We start from the raw sequence: 19,176 nt of genomic DNA on the forward strand, positions 1-19,176 counted from the left end.
ATTTACTCTAATTTTATTTTTATTTTAAAATTTAACTTCTCGTAATTCAAAACCTATGCTATTTAGCATCGTGTTGTGCACGATAACGTATTTTATTTTTTTTCTTGAAAACTACTGATTTTATGAAAAAAATAAAAGAAATAAAAAAATTTCTAAATAAATCAAACTTTTTAATGCATATTTTTAGATAATCATATTCCGGCCCATTAAAATGTTCTTAAAAAAAATTGAATAGAGGTTGCTAGTTTTATCACCTTATAACAATACGGGAGGCTGAAAAAAATATTAATAAATAACCTTTTTACTAGAAAATATCTAATTTTATTTCTTTAACTTGTTCCAAATTTGAGAAAAAAATAAAAACCTAATTTTTACCCCCATTTTTGGAGGAGTGTAACTCCACAGGGAGAAGTGTAGGAGTATATGTTTATTTGTAAAACCCTTCTTAATTTTCGACAAAGAATCATTTCCTAAAATTTTTCGCATTTATTAAGAAAACACCCTGTATAATTCTTGAGTTGTAGTACATTATCTTTTTCTCTATCTCTTTTTCCGATTAGGAAAAAGATGTACGTCTTTTTTAACGCAAAATGGGAAAATCGGAAAAATATATATATCGACTTGATAAGTTTTCCACAAGTTTTGTGGTTACGCAGTACGATATCTCTTCTCCCTTTGCGGCTATAAAGTGGTTAGCACTTATATTCTCCTGAAACCGCGTTGCAAACTCGACAGAGATTCGGGAAAGAAGTAACATGAAAGTCGGCAAGTCAGAAATGCACTAAGATGTAATGTAAGCGCTACGCGAAACTGGGTCGACTGTGCCTTTCAGACCGAAGGGCTGCAAGGGACGCTTTACCGCAGACTGCTTCTCGAAATTACTATCTCTAAGATGGTAAAAATGAGCTCCCGAAGTTGGTGAATTTTGCATCGTGTAGCTTTCGCTCTACGAAGAGAAATAACATTCGTTTTAATACGTACAAAGAGATAAACAGTTTCTCTATCTCTGTCCTTTCTTTTCTTTGAGAGAACAAAATTTTATTATAAGAACGACAAATCTTTTCTCTCCCTCTCTCTCTCAATTTGCAACATATTTCACGCGGTTTCTATTTATCATTTAATAATGCAAGCGATAAAAATGATAACCCTCGCCATTTCTATCGATCTGGAAGTTTTTTTACTCTTAATAAATAAATATATATACATGTACTTTTCCCGTTATGCTGAAAATGCGCCAACGTTAATACGGAAGGAAGATGCATGGAGGATAAACGCGGCGCGAGTTTTATTATAATGAGTTTTCGGAGTGGCCCAGTAAAAGCCAGCAGAGCGAGGGGCAGCCGGGTTATATAGCACAGTAAACGTCTCTCATAGATCGTTGGGGACTGTCGTTTTACGTTCCGTCACATAACCGACGTATTCGTTGGTTGTCATTAACGTTTAACGGCTTTACAGTAAAATGTAGCGTTCACCCGCGTGGTAATTGTCAAAAAAATTTTATATATACAGGGTGTTTCTTAATAAGTGGGAAAAATTTTAGGAGATGATTCTTTATCGAAAATTAAGGAGGGTTTTTTATATAAACATATACTCCTACATCCCTCCCTGTAGAGTTATACTCCTTCAAAAATGAGGATAAAAATTAGGTTTTTATTTTTTTCTCAAATTTGGAACAAGTTAAAGAAATGAAGTTAGGTGGATATTTTCTACTAGTAAAAAGGTTATTTATTAATAATTTTTTCAGCCACCCGTATTGTTATAAGGGGATGAAACTAGCAACCTCTATTCAATTTTTTATTAGAACATTTTAATGGACCGGAATATGATCATCTAAAAATATGCATTAAAAAGTTTGATTTATTTAGAAACTTTTTTATTTCTTTTATTTTTTTCATAAAATCAGTACTTTTCAAGAAAAAAAATAAAATACGTTATCGTGCACAGCACGATGCTAAATGGCATAGGTTTCGAATTACGAGAAGTTAAATTTTAAAATAAAAATAAAATTAGAGTAAATATTGGAAAAATTGGAACAAAAACAAAATTGTAATAAAAACCTAAAAAATAAAAACCTAATTTTTATTCCCTTTTTTAGAGGAGTGTAAGTCCAGGGAGGAATGTAGGAGTATATGTTTATATAAAAAATCCACCCTTAATTTTCGACAAAGAATCATTTCCTAAAATTTTTCGCACTTATTAAAAAACACCCTGTATATATAACATAATTGTTAAACCTCATATGACACGGTAGTTTTCGCTTATATTGTCTTTCATTTCTCTCGTTGAGTATACAGAGTGTCTTTTACCGTAGGCAGACTTGCTCTCAACTACTTTGGGTTCTTTGATCAGTCTTGAGTTGATTTTGCCTTTAAAACGTCGAGGCATCCGTAATTTTCTTAAATTATGAGAATTAAAAATAAATGGCTTTTTGCAAACTTTTTGAAGCTTCAAGAGAAAAAGGTAGTTATATTGTCCAATACATTTTGCTATTACAAAGTTTTAATTTGAAGGGATTTAAATAGAAGAGATTGTTGAAAATTGAATGCTTGCAATAAACGACGAATTTCTCCTCGATTATCTTCGTTAAGGAAAAGTCGGTGAAAAAAATGGTCGCGGAATCCATAATTCGGAACATGTTTAATAAGAAACATCCTGTATATTATAAATTAGATACTTATTCATGGATAAAAATATAAGCAAGTAAGGGCGATGGCATCTTGAGAGCACTAATTAAAAATTAGAATAACCGATTATGCGATAATTCGCAGATTCTATCTGAGCTTTCAATAATACACTTCGCGACTCCTTCTCGAGATTGAGTTTATCCTCGCCGGATGTATTCTTGAATCCCCGCGTTTGGGGTCAAGGACGTTTATTGGAAAGCTTCGTGGTCGCGATTCCATGATTTGGCGAACGACATCCGATGGCGATGTATCGATTGGAAACATTGCTGTTACATGTGTTTGCGTTTTATTGGTTGCGGCTTTTTCCTCGCTCTTTTTCATCCGCCTTTTCTTCTTCCTTTATTCCTTTATTCCGTCGAAATATTCGAGTATCACGAAGAAAAATTACGGGATTTCTTCCCCTCTTTATTCCGGGGATATTGACCGGCTTTTATAAACAGGGGATGTCGGATCACGAGAGTCTATCACGAAAATTGCCACATTGACCGTCAGCTCCCATTTCGACCTAATTCGGAAGATTTTGTGCGGTGCAGGAAAATCCTCGCAGATTTTCGTTGTAAGCTTTAAGGGTCAAGTGGTGCGCGCACAGTAACGGAGAAGGGAAAAAAAAGAGATTGAATAAACATTTTGCCATCTAATTTTAGCATTCGATACACCGTGATTAAAAGCGAAGCGGAGCTCGAAGGTTTCCTTCGCTTGAGCGAGGCTCTCGGTGTCGTTCTCGTCTCGATGTCAATATTTAATGTCGCGAAGGCGCAGTTTTACAGTCAAGACTGGCGTTTTATTTCTCACCCGGCGTCTTACTTACCTGCCTATTTATGTAACCACTTTGCAGCGATTCTATTATAGTTGTCCATGTTTTTCCTCGAAAGTTATACAAGCGATTATGTCGCGTATTACGTCTCGGAGGCATTTCGTCGTTTAGTCGTTTTGCTGGCGGTATAGTTCGCAGAGAACTGAATATTGTAGGACAAGCGTGTACCGGTTTCTTATAAGATAACACCCGGGTTCAAGGCCGGCGATTCCAGTCAGGGCCGATAAAGTTAGCGGCGGCAAGTTAGGCGAAATAACGCGGGATTTACCGCGCTCTTAAGTCGAGCCGGTGTAGAACCGTAAATTGAAATCTATTTCGAAGCTCAACTTTATTATCGCGCCCCTCAAACTTTCCATCGATCCGACCCCGTTGTCGTCAGGAGCGACGACGGGGGTGGCCGGCGACAATCGTCTCGATGAATTTATGTGCGAACGGGACGTTTCGTGCTCGCTCATTTGTCCCTTTGCTTAAACGAATTACTTCGCGAACAGAGACGTTCGGGAACATATTTTGTCATAATGCTCTGGCGATTTCGTGGGGAAAGGATGGCGATGGACTGCGTAAAAAAAAGAAAGTATAACGAGGTTTCCACATAGAGTACCTCGTTAAAATATATCTTGCTCCATATTTTGATTTCGTGTATTATCGGAGCCGCGCGTGCCGCGTAAGACGACTTTAAACCACTCTCTTGTATAGAGCGGCGATTTTTTTTTTTCTCCCTCTTTCTCCCATGAGGCACAACTCGTGTCGAGGGCGAGCGCGACACGCGAGGGTGCATGTATTTCCCCCGCTTCGTAGATACGGCCGCCAGAGATAAGGGCTCGTAACGGGTGTCGGGGAAAAAGAAAGCACGAATCACGAAGAAATGCTGTCCGAGGGCCGGTTTCTCCTACCACCTCTACAAAGAAATTTTTTTAATCGTCAATTTTTAATGCACCTAGTATATCCCCCACAATACTAATGTCAAAAATCGAAATAAAATATTATATTATTATAAAGGTAAAATATTAATTATTTTATTATTAAGTATAGTAAATATTAATTATATTTTTTTATTAATTATATTATTAAATATAATTAATAAAATAATTTAATTTAATATAATTAATTATATTAATAATATTATTTTATATTATTTTATAATAATTATATTTTATTAATTATATTATTATTAAGGTAAGATATTATTATCAGAGAAAATGGAGAAGGAAGGAGGGAGAGGAAAAGATGATGTGATTCAGTTCTCAACTATTTTTATTGAAATCTCATAATTTCGATTGGAGTCTTAATTCGCGAGGAGAAAAATCGCAGATTCGTTCAATTCGATTAGTAATAATTCGCTGTAATATTATTGTGCTCCGAAACAGTAAGTTTTAAGGCCGGCCCTGCCGCAACGTGTAACATTACGTGTAGTGAATTAATAGTCTGTATCGCTGTGGGTGCAGATATTCCGGGAAACGTCGTTTAATCTACATGCCGAGCCGACGTACGACGCAAATAAAATTCAGACGAGCGATCTCGCGGCGTAATCTGGCGAATTTCTTTTCGTGTACGTCGCGAATAAATCGCACGAGCGATTCGTTAGCTCTCGGCCGAGGAGAGACCGAGTCTCGTAACTACGCTTGTTTCAACACGCAATGTAATGAAACGTTGGAGCTGAGTAAAGTTACACATTGCCGATTTATCTCGCTGGCGATATGCGTCAAGTTTATAGTATCGGTCGCATTTTGCTGCGAGCAATTTTAATTTTTTTCTTTTAACATTAATAATAAAAGTACTCTTTGTATTTGTAGTTTATAAAATAAACGTATAAAAATAAATAAATTTATTTAATAATATTAATAATAAAAATACTCTTTGTATTTGTAGTTTATAAAATAAACGTATAAATATAAATAAATTTATTTAATAATATTAATAATAAAAGTACTCTTTGTATTTGTAGTTTATAAAATGAACGTATAAATATAAATAAATTTATTGGAGCAGAGTCCGGATAAAGTGATGGTGGAAAAATCATTTAAAATAACAATTGCTCCAAATCAATTTTTCCCCAATAAAGTGCTAATAAGACACTCGAGGCTGGTCTTCGAAGAACTCCATTTCGGCAACTGTAATATTCAGTATATTAGGATAGGATGTCAAAACTCGACGTATCGATCGGTTATCTTTTTTCGGCGATACCGGTGTTTCTATCTCCCCTAATGATTTCGTCATCTTTCCCTTGCCCTCGTGTCGAGCTAAATGTCATAAGAAAATTGATTGGATCGTATTATTCAACGAGAAATGTGACTGCGATAGTTTTACCGCGGGAACCGGATGGAAATCCGTGTTGTATTTTAGAGGAGATCCCTTCGCCGATTTTACGACGAGGAAAATGTAGAGGCGATTACTGCGATTCTACTGCGACATTGTCGGCTGCGATCGTTGCCTACTTACCTTTGCCAGATGACATAATGAGCGATCACGTCGCACGGCAAGTGTAACGAGTGTAACTTGTGCGAGTCATCGGCGAGCGAATGAATGATTTCATTTGGCGCAAATAACGCGCGGGGATGAGTTATCAACTTGTCAAAGAGAGAGAGACGGCGGTTGCTGCGAGGGAGATCGGGCAGAGATACTTTTCATCGATCATTCCACGACTCGACAGCAGTCACGAGTTACAGCGAGATATGCAATATATTTTTTTTCCGTTAAAAAAAGAATAGCATTGGAAAAAATCTCTCAAAAAGATCCAACTCAATGATATGTTTTTGAAACGTCAGCACCTTTTTTTCCGTACCATTTTTTATCGTGTTTCGAAGAGTATAGAGTTTTTGAGGCGCAAAATTTGTTTCAAAATTTTCTGGGTTGGAGAGAGAAATAAAAATAATTGAAAATTTTATTGTATATTATTTTTAAAATATTATATAAATATTATATAAATATTATATATATCGTACAATTCAAAATATTGCTTGAAGAAGAAATTTATTTTATCAGCCTATTATTTTATTCGCAAAGTTAAAGTTCTGAAAATACAATTTATATACGTATTTGTAAAAGATATTTAATAGATTGCGATTCCTCTGAGATTATTCTTAAAGGAGACTCTGGGCAGTGTTTCAAGAGTGCACAGGATCGATACGTTTGTGCGAATAAAACGCATGTTTGAACAATACAAAGTCACATATTTTATCGTGTGTACCGGGAAATGATCCTTTTCGGAAAAAATCAATCCGCGAAAAGCTTTCGGAGCGTATCGCGTCGTAAAGCGTTATTTTCCCGCGACGCTGTTCGGTCGTTATCCCCCCAGTATTCATCGGCCGTTGGACGCGTTTGGTGCGCTTCGCTCGGTCCACGGTCATTCGATATAAGCCCGACGGCGTTTGATTACATTTCGGCCCGGCAGTTGATTCGGCTCTCCGCGCGTTTCGCACAATATGGAACGCGCGGCAGGGTGGTAAAAGGACCGCACGCCTGTGTGATGCGGTAAAGGGAAAACGACGCCGCTCGTTTTCATCAGAAGCTACCCCTCAGGTATCAGTCACTCCGCAATTTACCGACAGCGGTTCTCATGGCCGGCCCGAGCATTTTTCTCTTATTCAATCCTTCGCGAAAATTCTGGGAAGTCTGTGGTAGCGATATAAGAACATCCAGAAAGTGGAGAATTTCTAATAGAGGCACAATAAATGCCTCGATTATCGTAAGAATCGTTTTTCCATAGATACGCTGTCTTTACCAGATCGTCCTTCTTCGGCCATCTTTGCGGGAAGGTTTTTACATGTGAGAATTAATAAGTCTTTTTTAAGAATAATCCCAGAGAAGGAATCGCAATCTATTGAGTATCTTTTACAAATATGTATATTGTATTTTTAAAATTTTAATTTTATTAATTAATAATAAAATTTTTTGAGAATTAATATTCGCGTTTGACGATCAAGCACATGTTGTATATCACTGAATAATAGCTCGGGGACTCCTCGATTCTGCGGCCAGATGAAAAATGAAAAAAGAGTTTAAAAGTGATCGAGTTGATTCGTCGCGAAACGATGGCAAAAATCGCTCCTCCAAAAGCGACAACATAGTACTTTCCTTCGAGGGGAGAAGGTTCAGGGTTAATCCCAGAAATTGCCATCGGGATCAAACGAGGGTTCTCAGTCGCGCGGGTTGCACGATGCTAAGAGAAGCTAAGGTAAGCTTCTCTCGCGCATTTCGGAGGGGCTCGACTTAAACGAGGTGTAGCGCGTAATTTCGGCCATTAAATCGCGAATTTGTAATCCGGCGCGATCGAGACGGAGAGGGGGTGGGAAAGGGAGAAGTGACGGGATGCGCGTGTTGCGTACTTTTCGATTCGCCTATTTATATCGCGGACAATCGCGTTCTCGCTTTGATGTGCTCGCTGATGGCCACACGGGTCTATCTTTAGCATCGGGCCTTGCACAAACCTTCCGAGAGGGGGAGGAGGGATATGTAACTTATTAACGGCGCGGCCCGGACGCGCATTCTTGGGTCGAGTCATAAATCGCGCGAAATTAGATCGCGAGACAAGCGTGAATCTCTCGGAGACTTGTTATGATTTGGTCTGTCGGGAATCCAATTCCGTCTCGATCGATCGTCTTCCGGTCGGCCGTATACCAGTCGAGCCTTTCCGAGAATTCCGTCGACTCGATAAAATTAGAGAGGTCCATTGTCTATTTGTTTTCCCCCGCGTCGCTGACAAGGAATGATTGTGCAATTATACCGTGTGTCTCGATAACGCGCGCGTAAGTAATGGGAAAGCAAGGCGAATGTAAGTCGATTATGTTTTTAATATCCTTCGAACCTTCAATATCTATAAGTATATGTAACGATATATTAATCGCTGGGAAACTCGATAGCCTATAATGCGAGGAAAATTAAGGCGGAGATAAGAGTTTTTATTTAAAAAAAATAGGGGGAAAAATTATCCCTAAGATAATTTATTGAGAATATGCAACTTTTTTAATATATAAAGCCACAGCGTAAAGCGATTAGATTTTTAATCCTGATAAATAATTCTTTACTAGTCTCATTAGTTATTATATTTTTATGAAAAAATACTGTAAATTTAATAAAAGACATGTATTAGTGTTCTTTTTCTTCATTATTATCAGTAGATTCGTGCCTTTTCCAATAAAGTATTGAAAAGAAAGAATAGAATTCGCTAATATACAGAGTGTTTCTTAATAAGTGCGAAGAATTTTGGGAGATGATTCTTTGTCGAAAATTAAGGAGAGTTTTTCATATAAACATATACTCCTACATCCTTCCCTGCGGAGTTACACTCCTCAAAAATAGGAGTAAAAATTAGGTTTTTATTTTTTAGGTTTTTATTATAATTTTGTTTTTGTTCCAATTTTTTCAACATTTACTCTAATTTTATTTTTATTTTAAAATTTAACTTCTCGTAATTCGAAACCTATGCTATTTAGCATCGTGCTGTGCACGATAACGTATTTTATTTTTTTTCTTGAAAACTACTGATTTTATGAAAAAAATAAAAGAAATAAAAAAGTTTCTAAATAAATCAAACTTTTTAATGCATATTTTTAGATGATCATATTCCGGTCCATTAAAATGTTCTAATAAAAAATTGACTAGGGATTGCTAGTTTCATCCCTTTATAACAATACGGGAGGCTGAAAAAAATATTAATAAATAAACTTTTTACTAGTAGAAAATATCCACCTAATTTCATTTCTTTAACTTCTCAATCTTTCCAAATTTGAGAAAAAAAATAAAAACCTAATTTTTACCTCCATTTTTGGAAGAGTGTAACTCCACAGGGAGAGATGTAGGAGTATATGTTTATATGAAAAACTCTCCTTAATTTTCGACAAAGAATTATCTCCTAAAATTTTTCGCACTTATTAAAAAACACCCTGTATTTAATCGTAACCAATATTAGTTATGATTATTACAGAATTTGCTTGTTTACATTCACGCATAAACATACACACAGATGAGAGGGGAATTTTTAATAGTGGAGAATTCATTTGGAACGCATTCCTCCCCTTCCTTCCTCCCCTTCCTTCCTCCCCTTCCTTCCTCCCCGTCCCGGGTAATATTCCAGGGTCGCGTCGCGCGTCGTGTCGTGTCGGAAAATCAATCTGCGGACGAAGTATGTCAGGCATTAACCTAGACTCCTATCGGAGCCGCATCCTCTTCGGCATCTCTCTCGGACGTTAATCGATTCCGCGCGCGATCCTTCCATCAGGATCGTAGATATATATGATGCGCGTCCACCCACGTATACGTGACCAGACGGAAGAGCCACACGTGTTATTTGCCCGCATTATGCCAGTCTAAGTCCCTTTGAGGGGAATTTACGCGGTTTCCCCAAAACGTTGGACGAAACCCCGGTACGCATGGAATGCGTGTAAGATCGACGAATGTAACGTCGTCAAAAATTCGACGTGCAATCGTAGTCGACTATGGTAACTAACATTTCTATTTTATTTGCAATAGTAGAAGATAGAGTGCGAATTTAAATGCATTCGTGATGAAACCGGGCATTCCATTATTTCCATTACGCGCGTTCTGATTCATCCCCCTATTATTTTGGCCAATTTATTTCGCTCTCTCGCATTACGTAATTATCCGCTAATGTCGAAATATTCTGAATTTTTCGACTCGGGATCGAAAAAAGCCTGCTGGAGCCGCTCGCAGCTCGTTATGGCTGAATTTACTTTGACGATCACTCGTCGTTCATCCATCACGAGTATCAAAGTGAGTAAAGAGAAAAAAAACTCGACACGCGAGGGAAGCTATGGAAAGCTCGGACTTTCCGAGAGTTTATTTCGACTAATTTACTAATGTTTTAATTAAGTGAATGTACACACATGGAACATTGTGTATTTACTTATTTTTATTTACGGCAGTTGTTTGCGACAAGTCCCCTGTATACGAGTTAACAAGCAATTTTCAACTTGCGTATTGCTGCGATTATTAACTCGCTCATTCATACAAATTTATGACAGCGGAGAATGTATTTTTATCCTCTCACCGCAGCAGTATTTGAAATATTTGAAATATTCTCATCGCGCGCGGAAAAATAACAGTCGACTCGAGATGTCCTCTTGTCATTATTCGGTCGGGAAAACCAGCCGCGGAATTATTTTCGCGAACTCAAATTTGAAAAATATCCGCGCGACGTAAAAAGATCCCTCGAGCCGGAAAAACGTGGACGGGAGAATGAAAATTATACTAAAAATTCAGGGAGGCCAATCGTTTTGAATTTTCCTGCCCGCTCTTTCCTCTCGCGTAGATTATTATTGCCCGGCAAGAAAAAATATCTAAAACTGTGACTCGCGACGTGCAACATGCTCGAATTCGTGCTTTTTCTCCCAGCTCGCGGCGTGTTTGTTTTCCCCGGCAAAGGCGGGGGTGTTTGCCGCACAACAGCCCCTGGTCGCGAGCGGCGAAAAGCGCTTGAAATTATTCAATTCGTTCCGATGGAACGTTTAGGGCTCGACACGCGATGTCACCGATGCCGAATTTCGAGATTGTGGGGAAGCTCCGTTCGAAGAGATCGTGGAATCGTTCAGATTGAATTCAGAACACGCGATGAAAAATCGATCAGTCGCGAATAAGATTTTTTAATTTTCTTTAAATTTACGCAGGAATCTTTTGTATAGACTTTCGCAGTAAAATCATGTCTCAATACATATTATATATTATAACAAGGTGTTCATTTCTTGGAAAACTCTGAAATTCTCAGAGATTTCTTTTGTATCTAGAAAAAGCGGAGACTTTTATTGTGACTCGGGAAATTTTTTTCAAAAATTCTCTTTGATAATTTTCCTCTTATTATTTTTAACAATCAACAAGTGAATTATGTCTGTTTAAATTATAAATATATATTTATTTTTATTTATATATTCAATATATTAACAAAATATTGCAATACATATTCTCTATTTTATTTTTAGTAGTGAAAAATGAAAATATTATGCAAAGGAAAAATGTTTATCTTAACTGAAAGCTAGCTTTCATTTTTTTTCAATGCAGTTGTAAATCTAGCATTTGAATTTAAGTAGCTCTACGTTTTCCTTTGTACGAATAAAGAGCATTAGAAAACACATACAACAAAAAAACTTGTTTTAAAAAGTTGCACTAAAAATTCTCCAAAATATTCTCTTTACTTGAAATTTTGAAAAATAAGGGAGTTTTTTTACAAAATTTAAATAGACATATACCTTATATATAAGACAATTTTTAGGAATTTATTCAGTGTCCTTTTTTGACTGAATTAATCTGATTTATTCTAAACAGTTTATTCATCGAGCTACTGCTTCCTGCACCTTTTATCGTGGCAACAGTCGTAAAATTTTGATTAGATCTCCCCGGTCTCGTTTCGCTAAGCGTCAAGGATCACCCCAAAATACGACAACGCGGGGTGTTGAATTTATGGTGTCATACAATCACATAACGACAATCGCCCTCGAACGCGTACCATCCGCAGTTACCTATCTATCCATCCATCGTACGTGATAGAAATACAGCAGAGTGTCCTAAGGGGACTCTCGTGGGCGGAAAATAGAAGTGCTGGAGCAGCATAAACTACTGCCTCGGCTACTGTACTTACAAGTTGCTTAAGCTAATTGTAAAAGTCGCTCGGGGAATTTGGCTGACATAACAGCGCACTGCGGAAACATTTAGTATAATTTTGATATCTGAATTGCGCAATTTGACGTAATACGATCAATACAAAGTAGCAGTAGCTCGTACCATCTTCAAAGGGAAATTTGGTGAAATTACTTGAAAATTTTCGTTTAAATACCTGATAAATAACATAATATTATACTTCGCGAAACGGCCTAAAATAAGAAATGGCTTATAGTTAATAATAAACGCATATGTTGCGAGCATATATTATTTACTTAAATAAACTTTGCGTGTGTCATAAAGTGTGAATAAACATTAGAAAGCATTTAACGCCTATTTTCAAGTCCTCTGAATAAATAAATGCGTATGCCAAGATGCTTGTACGAGATCTTCGACTCTTGAACGACTCTTGAAACTAGTTCTCTTGCCGCGTAACTTAAACTGTCAGGCTGTGTCCCCGATGTTTCATCGCCAGGGGAAAGATTTATATGATCGCGAAATAATCATGGCCGAAATAGCTCCGAGCTGCCTAGCTCGCATTCCACCATTCGCCCGATGGCGAATTCCCCAGGAGACGGTCTCGCCTCTCGCTCGCCGAGACCCGCAAATAGTCACGATTGTTTTCAGGTTCTTGATCGCGCTCTACCTGGGAATCTATTTTTTTTTTCAATCTCGCTGCGAGTATCGCGCGGATATAAGTTATAAGAATATAACAGTAACGATGCGAGAAATGCTCGTTCAAATTCTCTTTAATGAGCAAATCATACTCCTCATTAAGGTATCGAAACGTAATGTCTCAGAATTCTGAAGGTGTAGGAAATACAATAGAAATATATTCCATCTCTTTTATTAAAAAATCAATCTAATTTTTTGTGTATTTTCTCTGAATTTTATTTTATTTTGCCAATATATTTTTTATTTTTTAAAAAAAGTAATATTTTGTTTTATTTATATATTTATACAGAGTGTCTCAGATTTAAAGAAATAGCTGTTAATAGCAGATTCTTGAGATCATTTGGAGACAAAAATACCAAAATGTTGAGGAAGACTTCATAAAAATGTTCAAACTACTGACTACTGACGCATCGAAGATACAATCGCTCTCACTGCAGAATCCTATTTTTTATTTTATATTGATCCCTCTATCGATATCGATATTATCGCGCTGTACGCGGGTCCCTTGATCCGCTATATCCCTGAGCACAGAGAACGTAACGCGCCGATTGGTAATCTTTAATCTTTTGTAGCGCCGAAACTACATCTTCCTCAACATTTTGGTATTAAGATTTTCGTTTCCAAATGATCTCAGGAATCTACTATTAACGGCTGACTCGTCAAGTCTGGGACACCCTATACATTAAGATTTTTTAATATCACACAATAAGTTTGACACATTTTAATCTGTCAATACTTTTAAATTTAATACATCCTCTGTATATCAGGTTTCCTCCATAAAATAGAGGACATTTTTTTTTATTTATAAGCAATATTTTAATATTAAATAGCAGGGAGAGAATGTTAGGAGGCAATTTTAATAACTCATTCAACATAATACCATAAAACATACAATACGAGTTCCTTTCGTTACTTGACTTTTATTTTCTTCGTAATTGCACCATTTAAAGGAACTCTCTCGTAACGAGAAGCAGTTTACGGAGGTAACAAAACCAGAAAGGGATGTATCTCATTTTCCGTTGCGCTCCTTACGGTTTATGGTTTTGCGCGGTTGCGGGTGGTTGTCGTTATCGATGGCGCCAACTAACGAAGATGTAGCCTCCCATGCGAGCTTGTTCCGTTCGCTATATGGGTTAACTGCACCGTCGTGCAACGGACGTACGTCGGGTTTACGATGCCGAGTTACATCCGTACGTGGCTCGAATCTCTTAATAAAGCAATCGTAAACACCGACCTCGGGGCGTATGTGTAAGACCTCTATTCTACAGCCCTCGGATCCGCGATATGGACACGCAGCGAGATGATAACGTCATTGAAACGTCATCAAGAATCGCGACACGTAAGATCCATTCGCGTTATTCCGCGGCATCGCATAGAAAGAACACGAAAACATTTTCTCGAGCGATTTTATTACATTTTTTAGTACTGGTGAAAAGTACTTATACGAACGGGGAAGTTGTTTATATTAATGAACTAAAACATGTATAAATATTATATAATAATTAATATGTATAAACTATATTAATAATTATATTTTATTACTGTCATTTTTTATGCTTTAATATCGTGAAAATGAAAAATTATAACAAATAAAAACGGAAAATTAAATTTCTGATTGTTCAAAATAGCCTCTCAATCACCTCTTAATCCGATGGAATTACTGTGGGATGAACTTGATGGAAGTGCCCGAAAATGAAATCTAGTAATCAAAAGCAATATGTGGGAGTATTTGCAAACATGCTGGAATCCAATCAGTAACAACTTAAAAAAAAAACCTGTTGTCAAGAATGCGAAGAATACATGTGGGAGTATTGAAAACAGAGGGAGGCTATTTCAAAGAATAAAAAATTTAATATCTCTGCTATTTGCTCTAATTCTTTCAAAATTTAATTTAGTATTAAAATAACAATAATAAAGTATAATTTGATCACATTTATATCTGTGTTCATTAAAGTTTAATGTTTCTATAAGTGACGCGATACTTTTGACCAATAAACTATATATTTAATTCTAATATCTTTGATATTTACGATGCCATTTGCCAAAAATATGAACTTGCAATAGCGACAGGCATTATCCGAAAGAAAAAAAAATATCTTGCGCCCCCGCTCGTTCACGTTAGAAACATCGTGTTTCCCTTCGCGGAGGTATTATGCTTGCTATCGTCACACGGAGCGGTCGCAAGGGTAGAGGGAGGAGGGGTGAGTTTATGCACCATCTTGTAGCAGCGTAAACAGCGAGCGGATCGATTTATATGCGGCTAAGTAAGTGCATTTTTATGCACCGTTTCACAGTCGAGACCGTCATCATCGTCGTCGTCGTAGCCTTGCAGTCGGTTACTTCGTTCGAACTGCGCAGTCTGCTACTTTCCGCGCGACGGATATTGCCCCTTGAAACGGCTCGCACTCGTGTCAGAGGGACTTGGGCCGAAGAGGCTTATATTCGATCTATATTGCCCGTCATAAATATGATAACTAAAAAACGTACACGAAGATGAGAGAGGCACATATCGTTAAGCAAGGGGCGATAAAGGGTCCAAAAAAAATGGTGACAAACGCATCGCAGTGTCACATATACGCGCACACCTGTAACACGTACACAACATGCTTGTGCGAGACAATGACATCCGTCGTGTAACAGCCGTGATATAAGAACCGCGATACGTTTGCCCGAAAAAATATCTCACCGATTCGTTACTGTCGGCGGACCGTAAATTTCGCGAGCGGAATAAATTAGCAGAGAGAGAGAAAAGATGGGAGGAGACGGAATCATGAGCTTTTAAAAGCACATCCACGATGACAACCTTCTGTTCAAACGGAAACGCCAGTAGTGCTTATCGATAATCAACGAGAGCGCGCGAAATCCGCTTTAACGCCACGATGAGCAGATTGTTAACTGCAAACCGATTATTAAACAGGAATGGAAGTCGCCGTCGGTTAATCGGATTAAAATAAAAACGGCTAATGCGATGGCCTCGTCGTTTCGCGTTTTACGCGGACCCTAATTGTTGCCAATCGAAATAACTCTCGTCTCGTTAAGCTTGTTTTAAATAACGCGCGTTCCTCCTCCCTTATTTAAATTCCAGGGAATTTAGCGGAGCTATTTTCTACTCTCGTGGACGATCAATCCCGGTAGCGGTAACAATCCATAAAAGACGAAGTAATTTCTATTTTGCGGCGCAATTTTGCGGGGCTCTATTCATACGCGAAATTCCGTGGGCGATGAATGAGAGGAGATTGAAGGCCACCAGGTTTCCTCGGTATCACGAGAATACTTTCCCTCATTTTATTCTATTACAGGAGTCGGCGAAATTCCTCAACACTGCCAGCAGGAAGACGAATTTCCGAGATAATATTGGAACGCTACACATAAGTGGATCGGCATTCGATCGAGGCAACGAGGCTCCCGACTGTGTTTGCGTTCATTTCGACGTGTCCTCTCGGCGATGTTAATTCGCGCATACTTAGCGGCGATCCCTGTCGCTGCGAATATCCGTTTAATTCACTTTATCGACCGCAAATCTCGCCTCTCATTAGCCAAACACGCGTGTCTCGTCCTCGAAGCGCGTTGCAAGCGTCCCGGAAGTTTGGGGAGGGAGTTTATTAACTTGCATTACAAGGATCCGCGAGGCTGGAACTTGCCGCTGGAGCTATTTCGGCGAAAAACATTAGCACCCATGACAGAAACGTCACTTGTCTTGCGCCAATTTCACCTCACGTGCGTCCTAACGCAACGAATACACTTGCGTCGATCGCTTCCAATGACGTGCGCGATTTGAATAATTAGATCGCGATTGCACGAATACGCACTGGCGCGTGTAGGATATGTATATACGCTGTATCCTGTGTATATACGTATATATATAAGCTTCGGTTCCTGCGAAAATTCAGTCGGTTCACGTGGCGCGTGACACGCCGGCAGAAGCCGCCGAGCCAATAGACTAGTGTAACGTAACATCGTTTGGTCACCGCTGGCCAAGCCGAAATTAGGTTCTTGCTTCGCTCGTGACGTGCCCTACGGTATTCGCATGGCGAATAATTAACGCGACTCGGGAAGAGAGGGAGAGGAAGGGGGAGGCCAAACCAAGCCGATACATTCGGGAATTGTCTGAAATATTCAGACTTGGTTTGCGGCATGTGCTATTCTACGTTGCTTGAAATTACTTCTTGCCATAAGTCCCAAGTCTCTCGGTTATGCGATGAAAAATGCGACACTGGATTTGCACGAAAATCAAGAGGGATCCGAGGCTTCGATTCGGAAGATGGAAAGTGTACCCTGAAAAATTCGGGGGGAAGAGTTAGAAATTTTTCTCTTCTACGAGGATGTATCTTTATCGCATTTGCAAAATTAGCAAGGCTCGCGTAAAGAATACGCGTGTAAAGTAAATCGATAATGTTTCTTTCAAGCAAAATATTTTCTTTCCTTGTTTGCGAAGCATCATTTATTTATATCAACCACGACGTCTGCGCTCACGTCCTGTTTGCTCTTCGTAGGAAACATTGGGAGTAAAGAAAAAAAAAAAGGAAACGAAGAGGAGAGCAGCAGGTATCGTGGCAGCATTGAAGAAGGAAGGGGGGAGAGAGTGAAAACTACGGGATAAAGTTCAGTTTCTTCTCGTCCTTTTGTGACGTTGCTCGAGTAGCTTCCTTCCCACGCGATTCTCGCTTCGAAGCACGAGCGCGCTCAAGCGGCTCGAATTATCTCACTTTCCGTAGGAGTCGTTAATTTACGTAATATATACAAGACGATCGACAATATTACAACATCTCGCAAATGCAGACGCTTAATTGACGCTCGTAGATTCGCGATTCCTCAGACTTGCAACTTTAATTCTCCTCGCGCTTCGCCGGAATTTGAGCGATCGAGAAAATATAAATCGTAAAATCGCGAGATTTATCCTCGATTTTATCTCCCTCATTTATTCTTTACCGATCGCTCCCGCACCGTTTCACTTGTACATTAATACAGGTCTCGATTCAATTATCTTTATAGATCTCTTTCGCGCGCCGTCAACTCGCTGCCTCGTATTTCGCTGCTTTACGATGTCCCAGTTCCTGGCAGCGACCCGTATTAACGCGAGATATATCATCGCGTGTTGGACAAAAAGCGCCGTCGATGCTATTCGTCCGCCTTTGTTCCGCGATAATATTTTATGTAAACGCCGAGGCTCTTTCTTTCGGAAGCGAGCGTTTTGTCCCCGTGTTAAAAATTTTTGCAAAACCGACCTGGGAGGAATAAAGTTGACACACACCAGTTATACCGATATACGCATGGTTTGCAGACCCGTGCGAAATTTTTCAATAACGCGAAATAATGAAGAGATCGCGGGTGATCTCGTGGCACAGGAATTTTTAAATATAACAGACGATTTCTCTTCACTTCGATAAATTCCGCATGATTTTCGTGCGCGAGTTTAGTAAAGCTCTGAATTGCGGGTCGCTTTTTTTTAATTTTTTTTTTTTTACTTGATTATCACAACGGACGAGACTACACTGTGCAGCGCATAGTTGAAGGGTGATTTTATTGGTTTGCATCTCGGCAACGAACGGTATCGGAAAATGTTGCGAAAACACCGCCGTAACGTATTGCACACGGTGAATAATAAAAATAGTTGATAGTCATAAGCTATGATGTTGGCGCGCGCGTACAATAACACACACACACGCACACATATGTATGTGTACATGTATCTATACCTCCGATAGTTTCCGCTGGATGGCGGAAAACTAAGTTTCCATGTTGCAATGTGTTTATGGACCTTCATTTATCGTCGTATATAACAGTTTACCGTTTTCTCTCCAGTGTCATACTTTCTTTCTTTTACTTTGCGATACATTTTTTACGCGCCTTCGAAGTTCCCGTCCTGGCTCTCAAGTATTATCCTCCTCGTTGGAGTCTTTCAAGTTTCGAAAATATTGTGAAAATATACTACAATCTTCTATTTTCATTAATAACGTGTTAATGACTTAAAATAAAAGATAAAAGAAAAAAGATAAAATAAAATAAAAGACACCAAAGAGAGAAATCGAGAGGAGCTTCTCGATTTTATAAACATGCAACGACAATCAATTATTGCAGAAGGTTGTCTAGGCCCTGGAAAAACATGAAAAACTTGGAATTTTCAGAGATTTCGTTTTTGTATCTAGAAAAATCAGAGAATGATCTCGTGAAATTTTTTATTGGGATTCAGTTCTTTCAAAAATCCTCTGATAATTTTACTTTCATATTTTAAACAGTCGACAAACCAAGTAAATTATGTGTTTAAAGTATATCATTAATATATCTATTTTTATTTATATATTCAATAATTTTTATTTTTATTTTTTTTATTTTTAATTATTCAACAAAGTATTAAATATCCAATATATATTCCGTATTGCAATTTTTGATGATAAA

General features: G+C 38.2%; 1 protein-coding gene across 8 annotated transcripts in view; it reads left to right on the plus strand.

The window, feature by feature from the left end:
- The window catches only part of LOC145964236 (serine/threonine-protein phosphatase 2B catalytic subunit 2), an 83,957-nt gene that overhangs the window by 11,306 nt on the left and 53,475 nt on the right, over positions 1-19,176 (plus strand). The window lies entirely within an intron of this gene.

Source organism: Camponotus vicinus, unplaced genomic scaffold (assembly GCF_025532165.1).
Source record: "Camponotus vicinus isolate PSW18456_S1 unplaced genomic scaffold, iyCamVici1.0 SCAF_13, whole genome shotgun sequence".
In the NCBI taxonomy this organism is placed as follows: Eukaryota; Metazoa; Arthropoda; class Insecta; order Hymenoptera; family Formicidae; genus Camponotus; species Camponotus vicinus.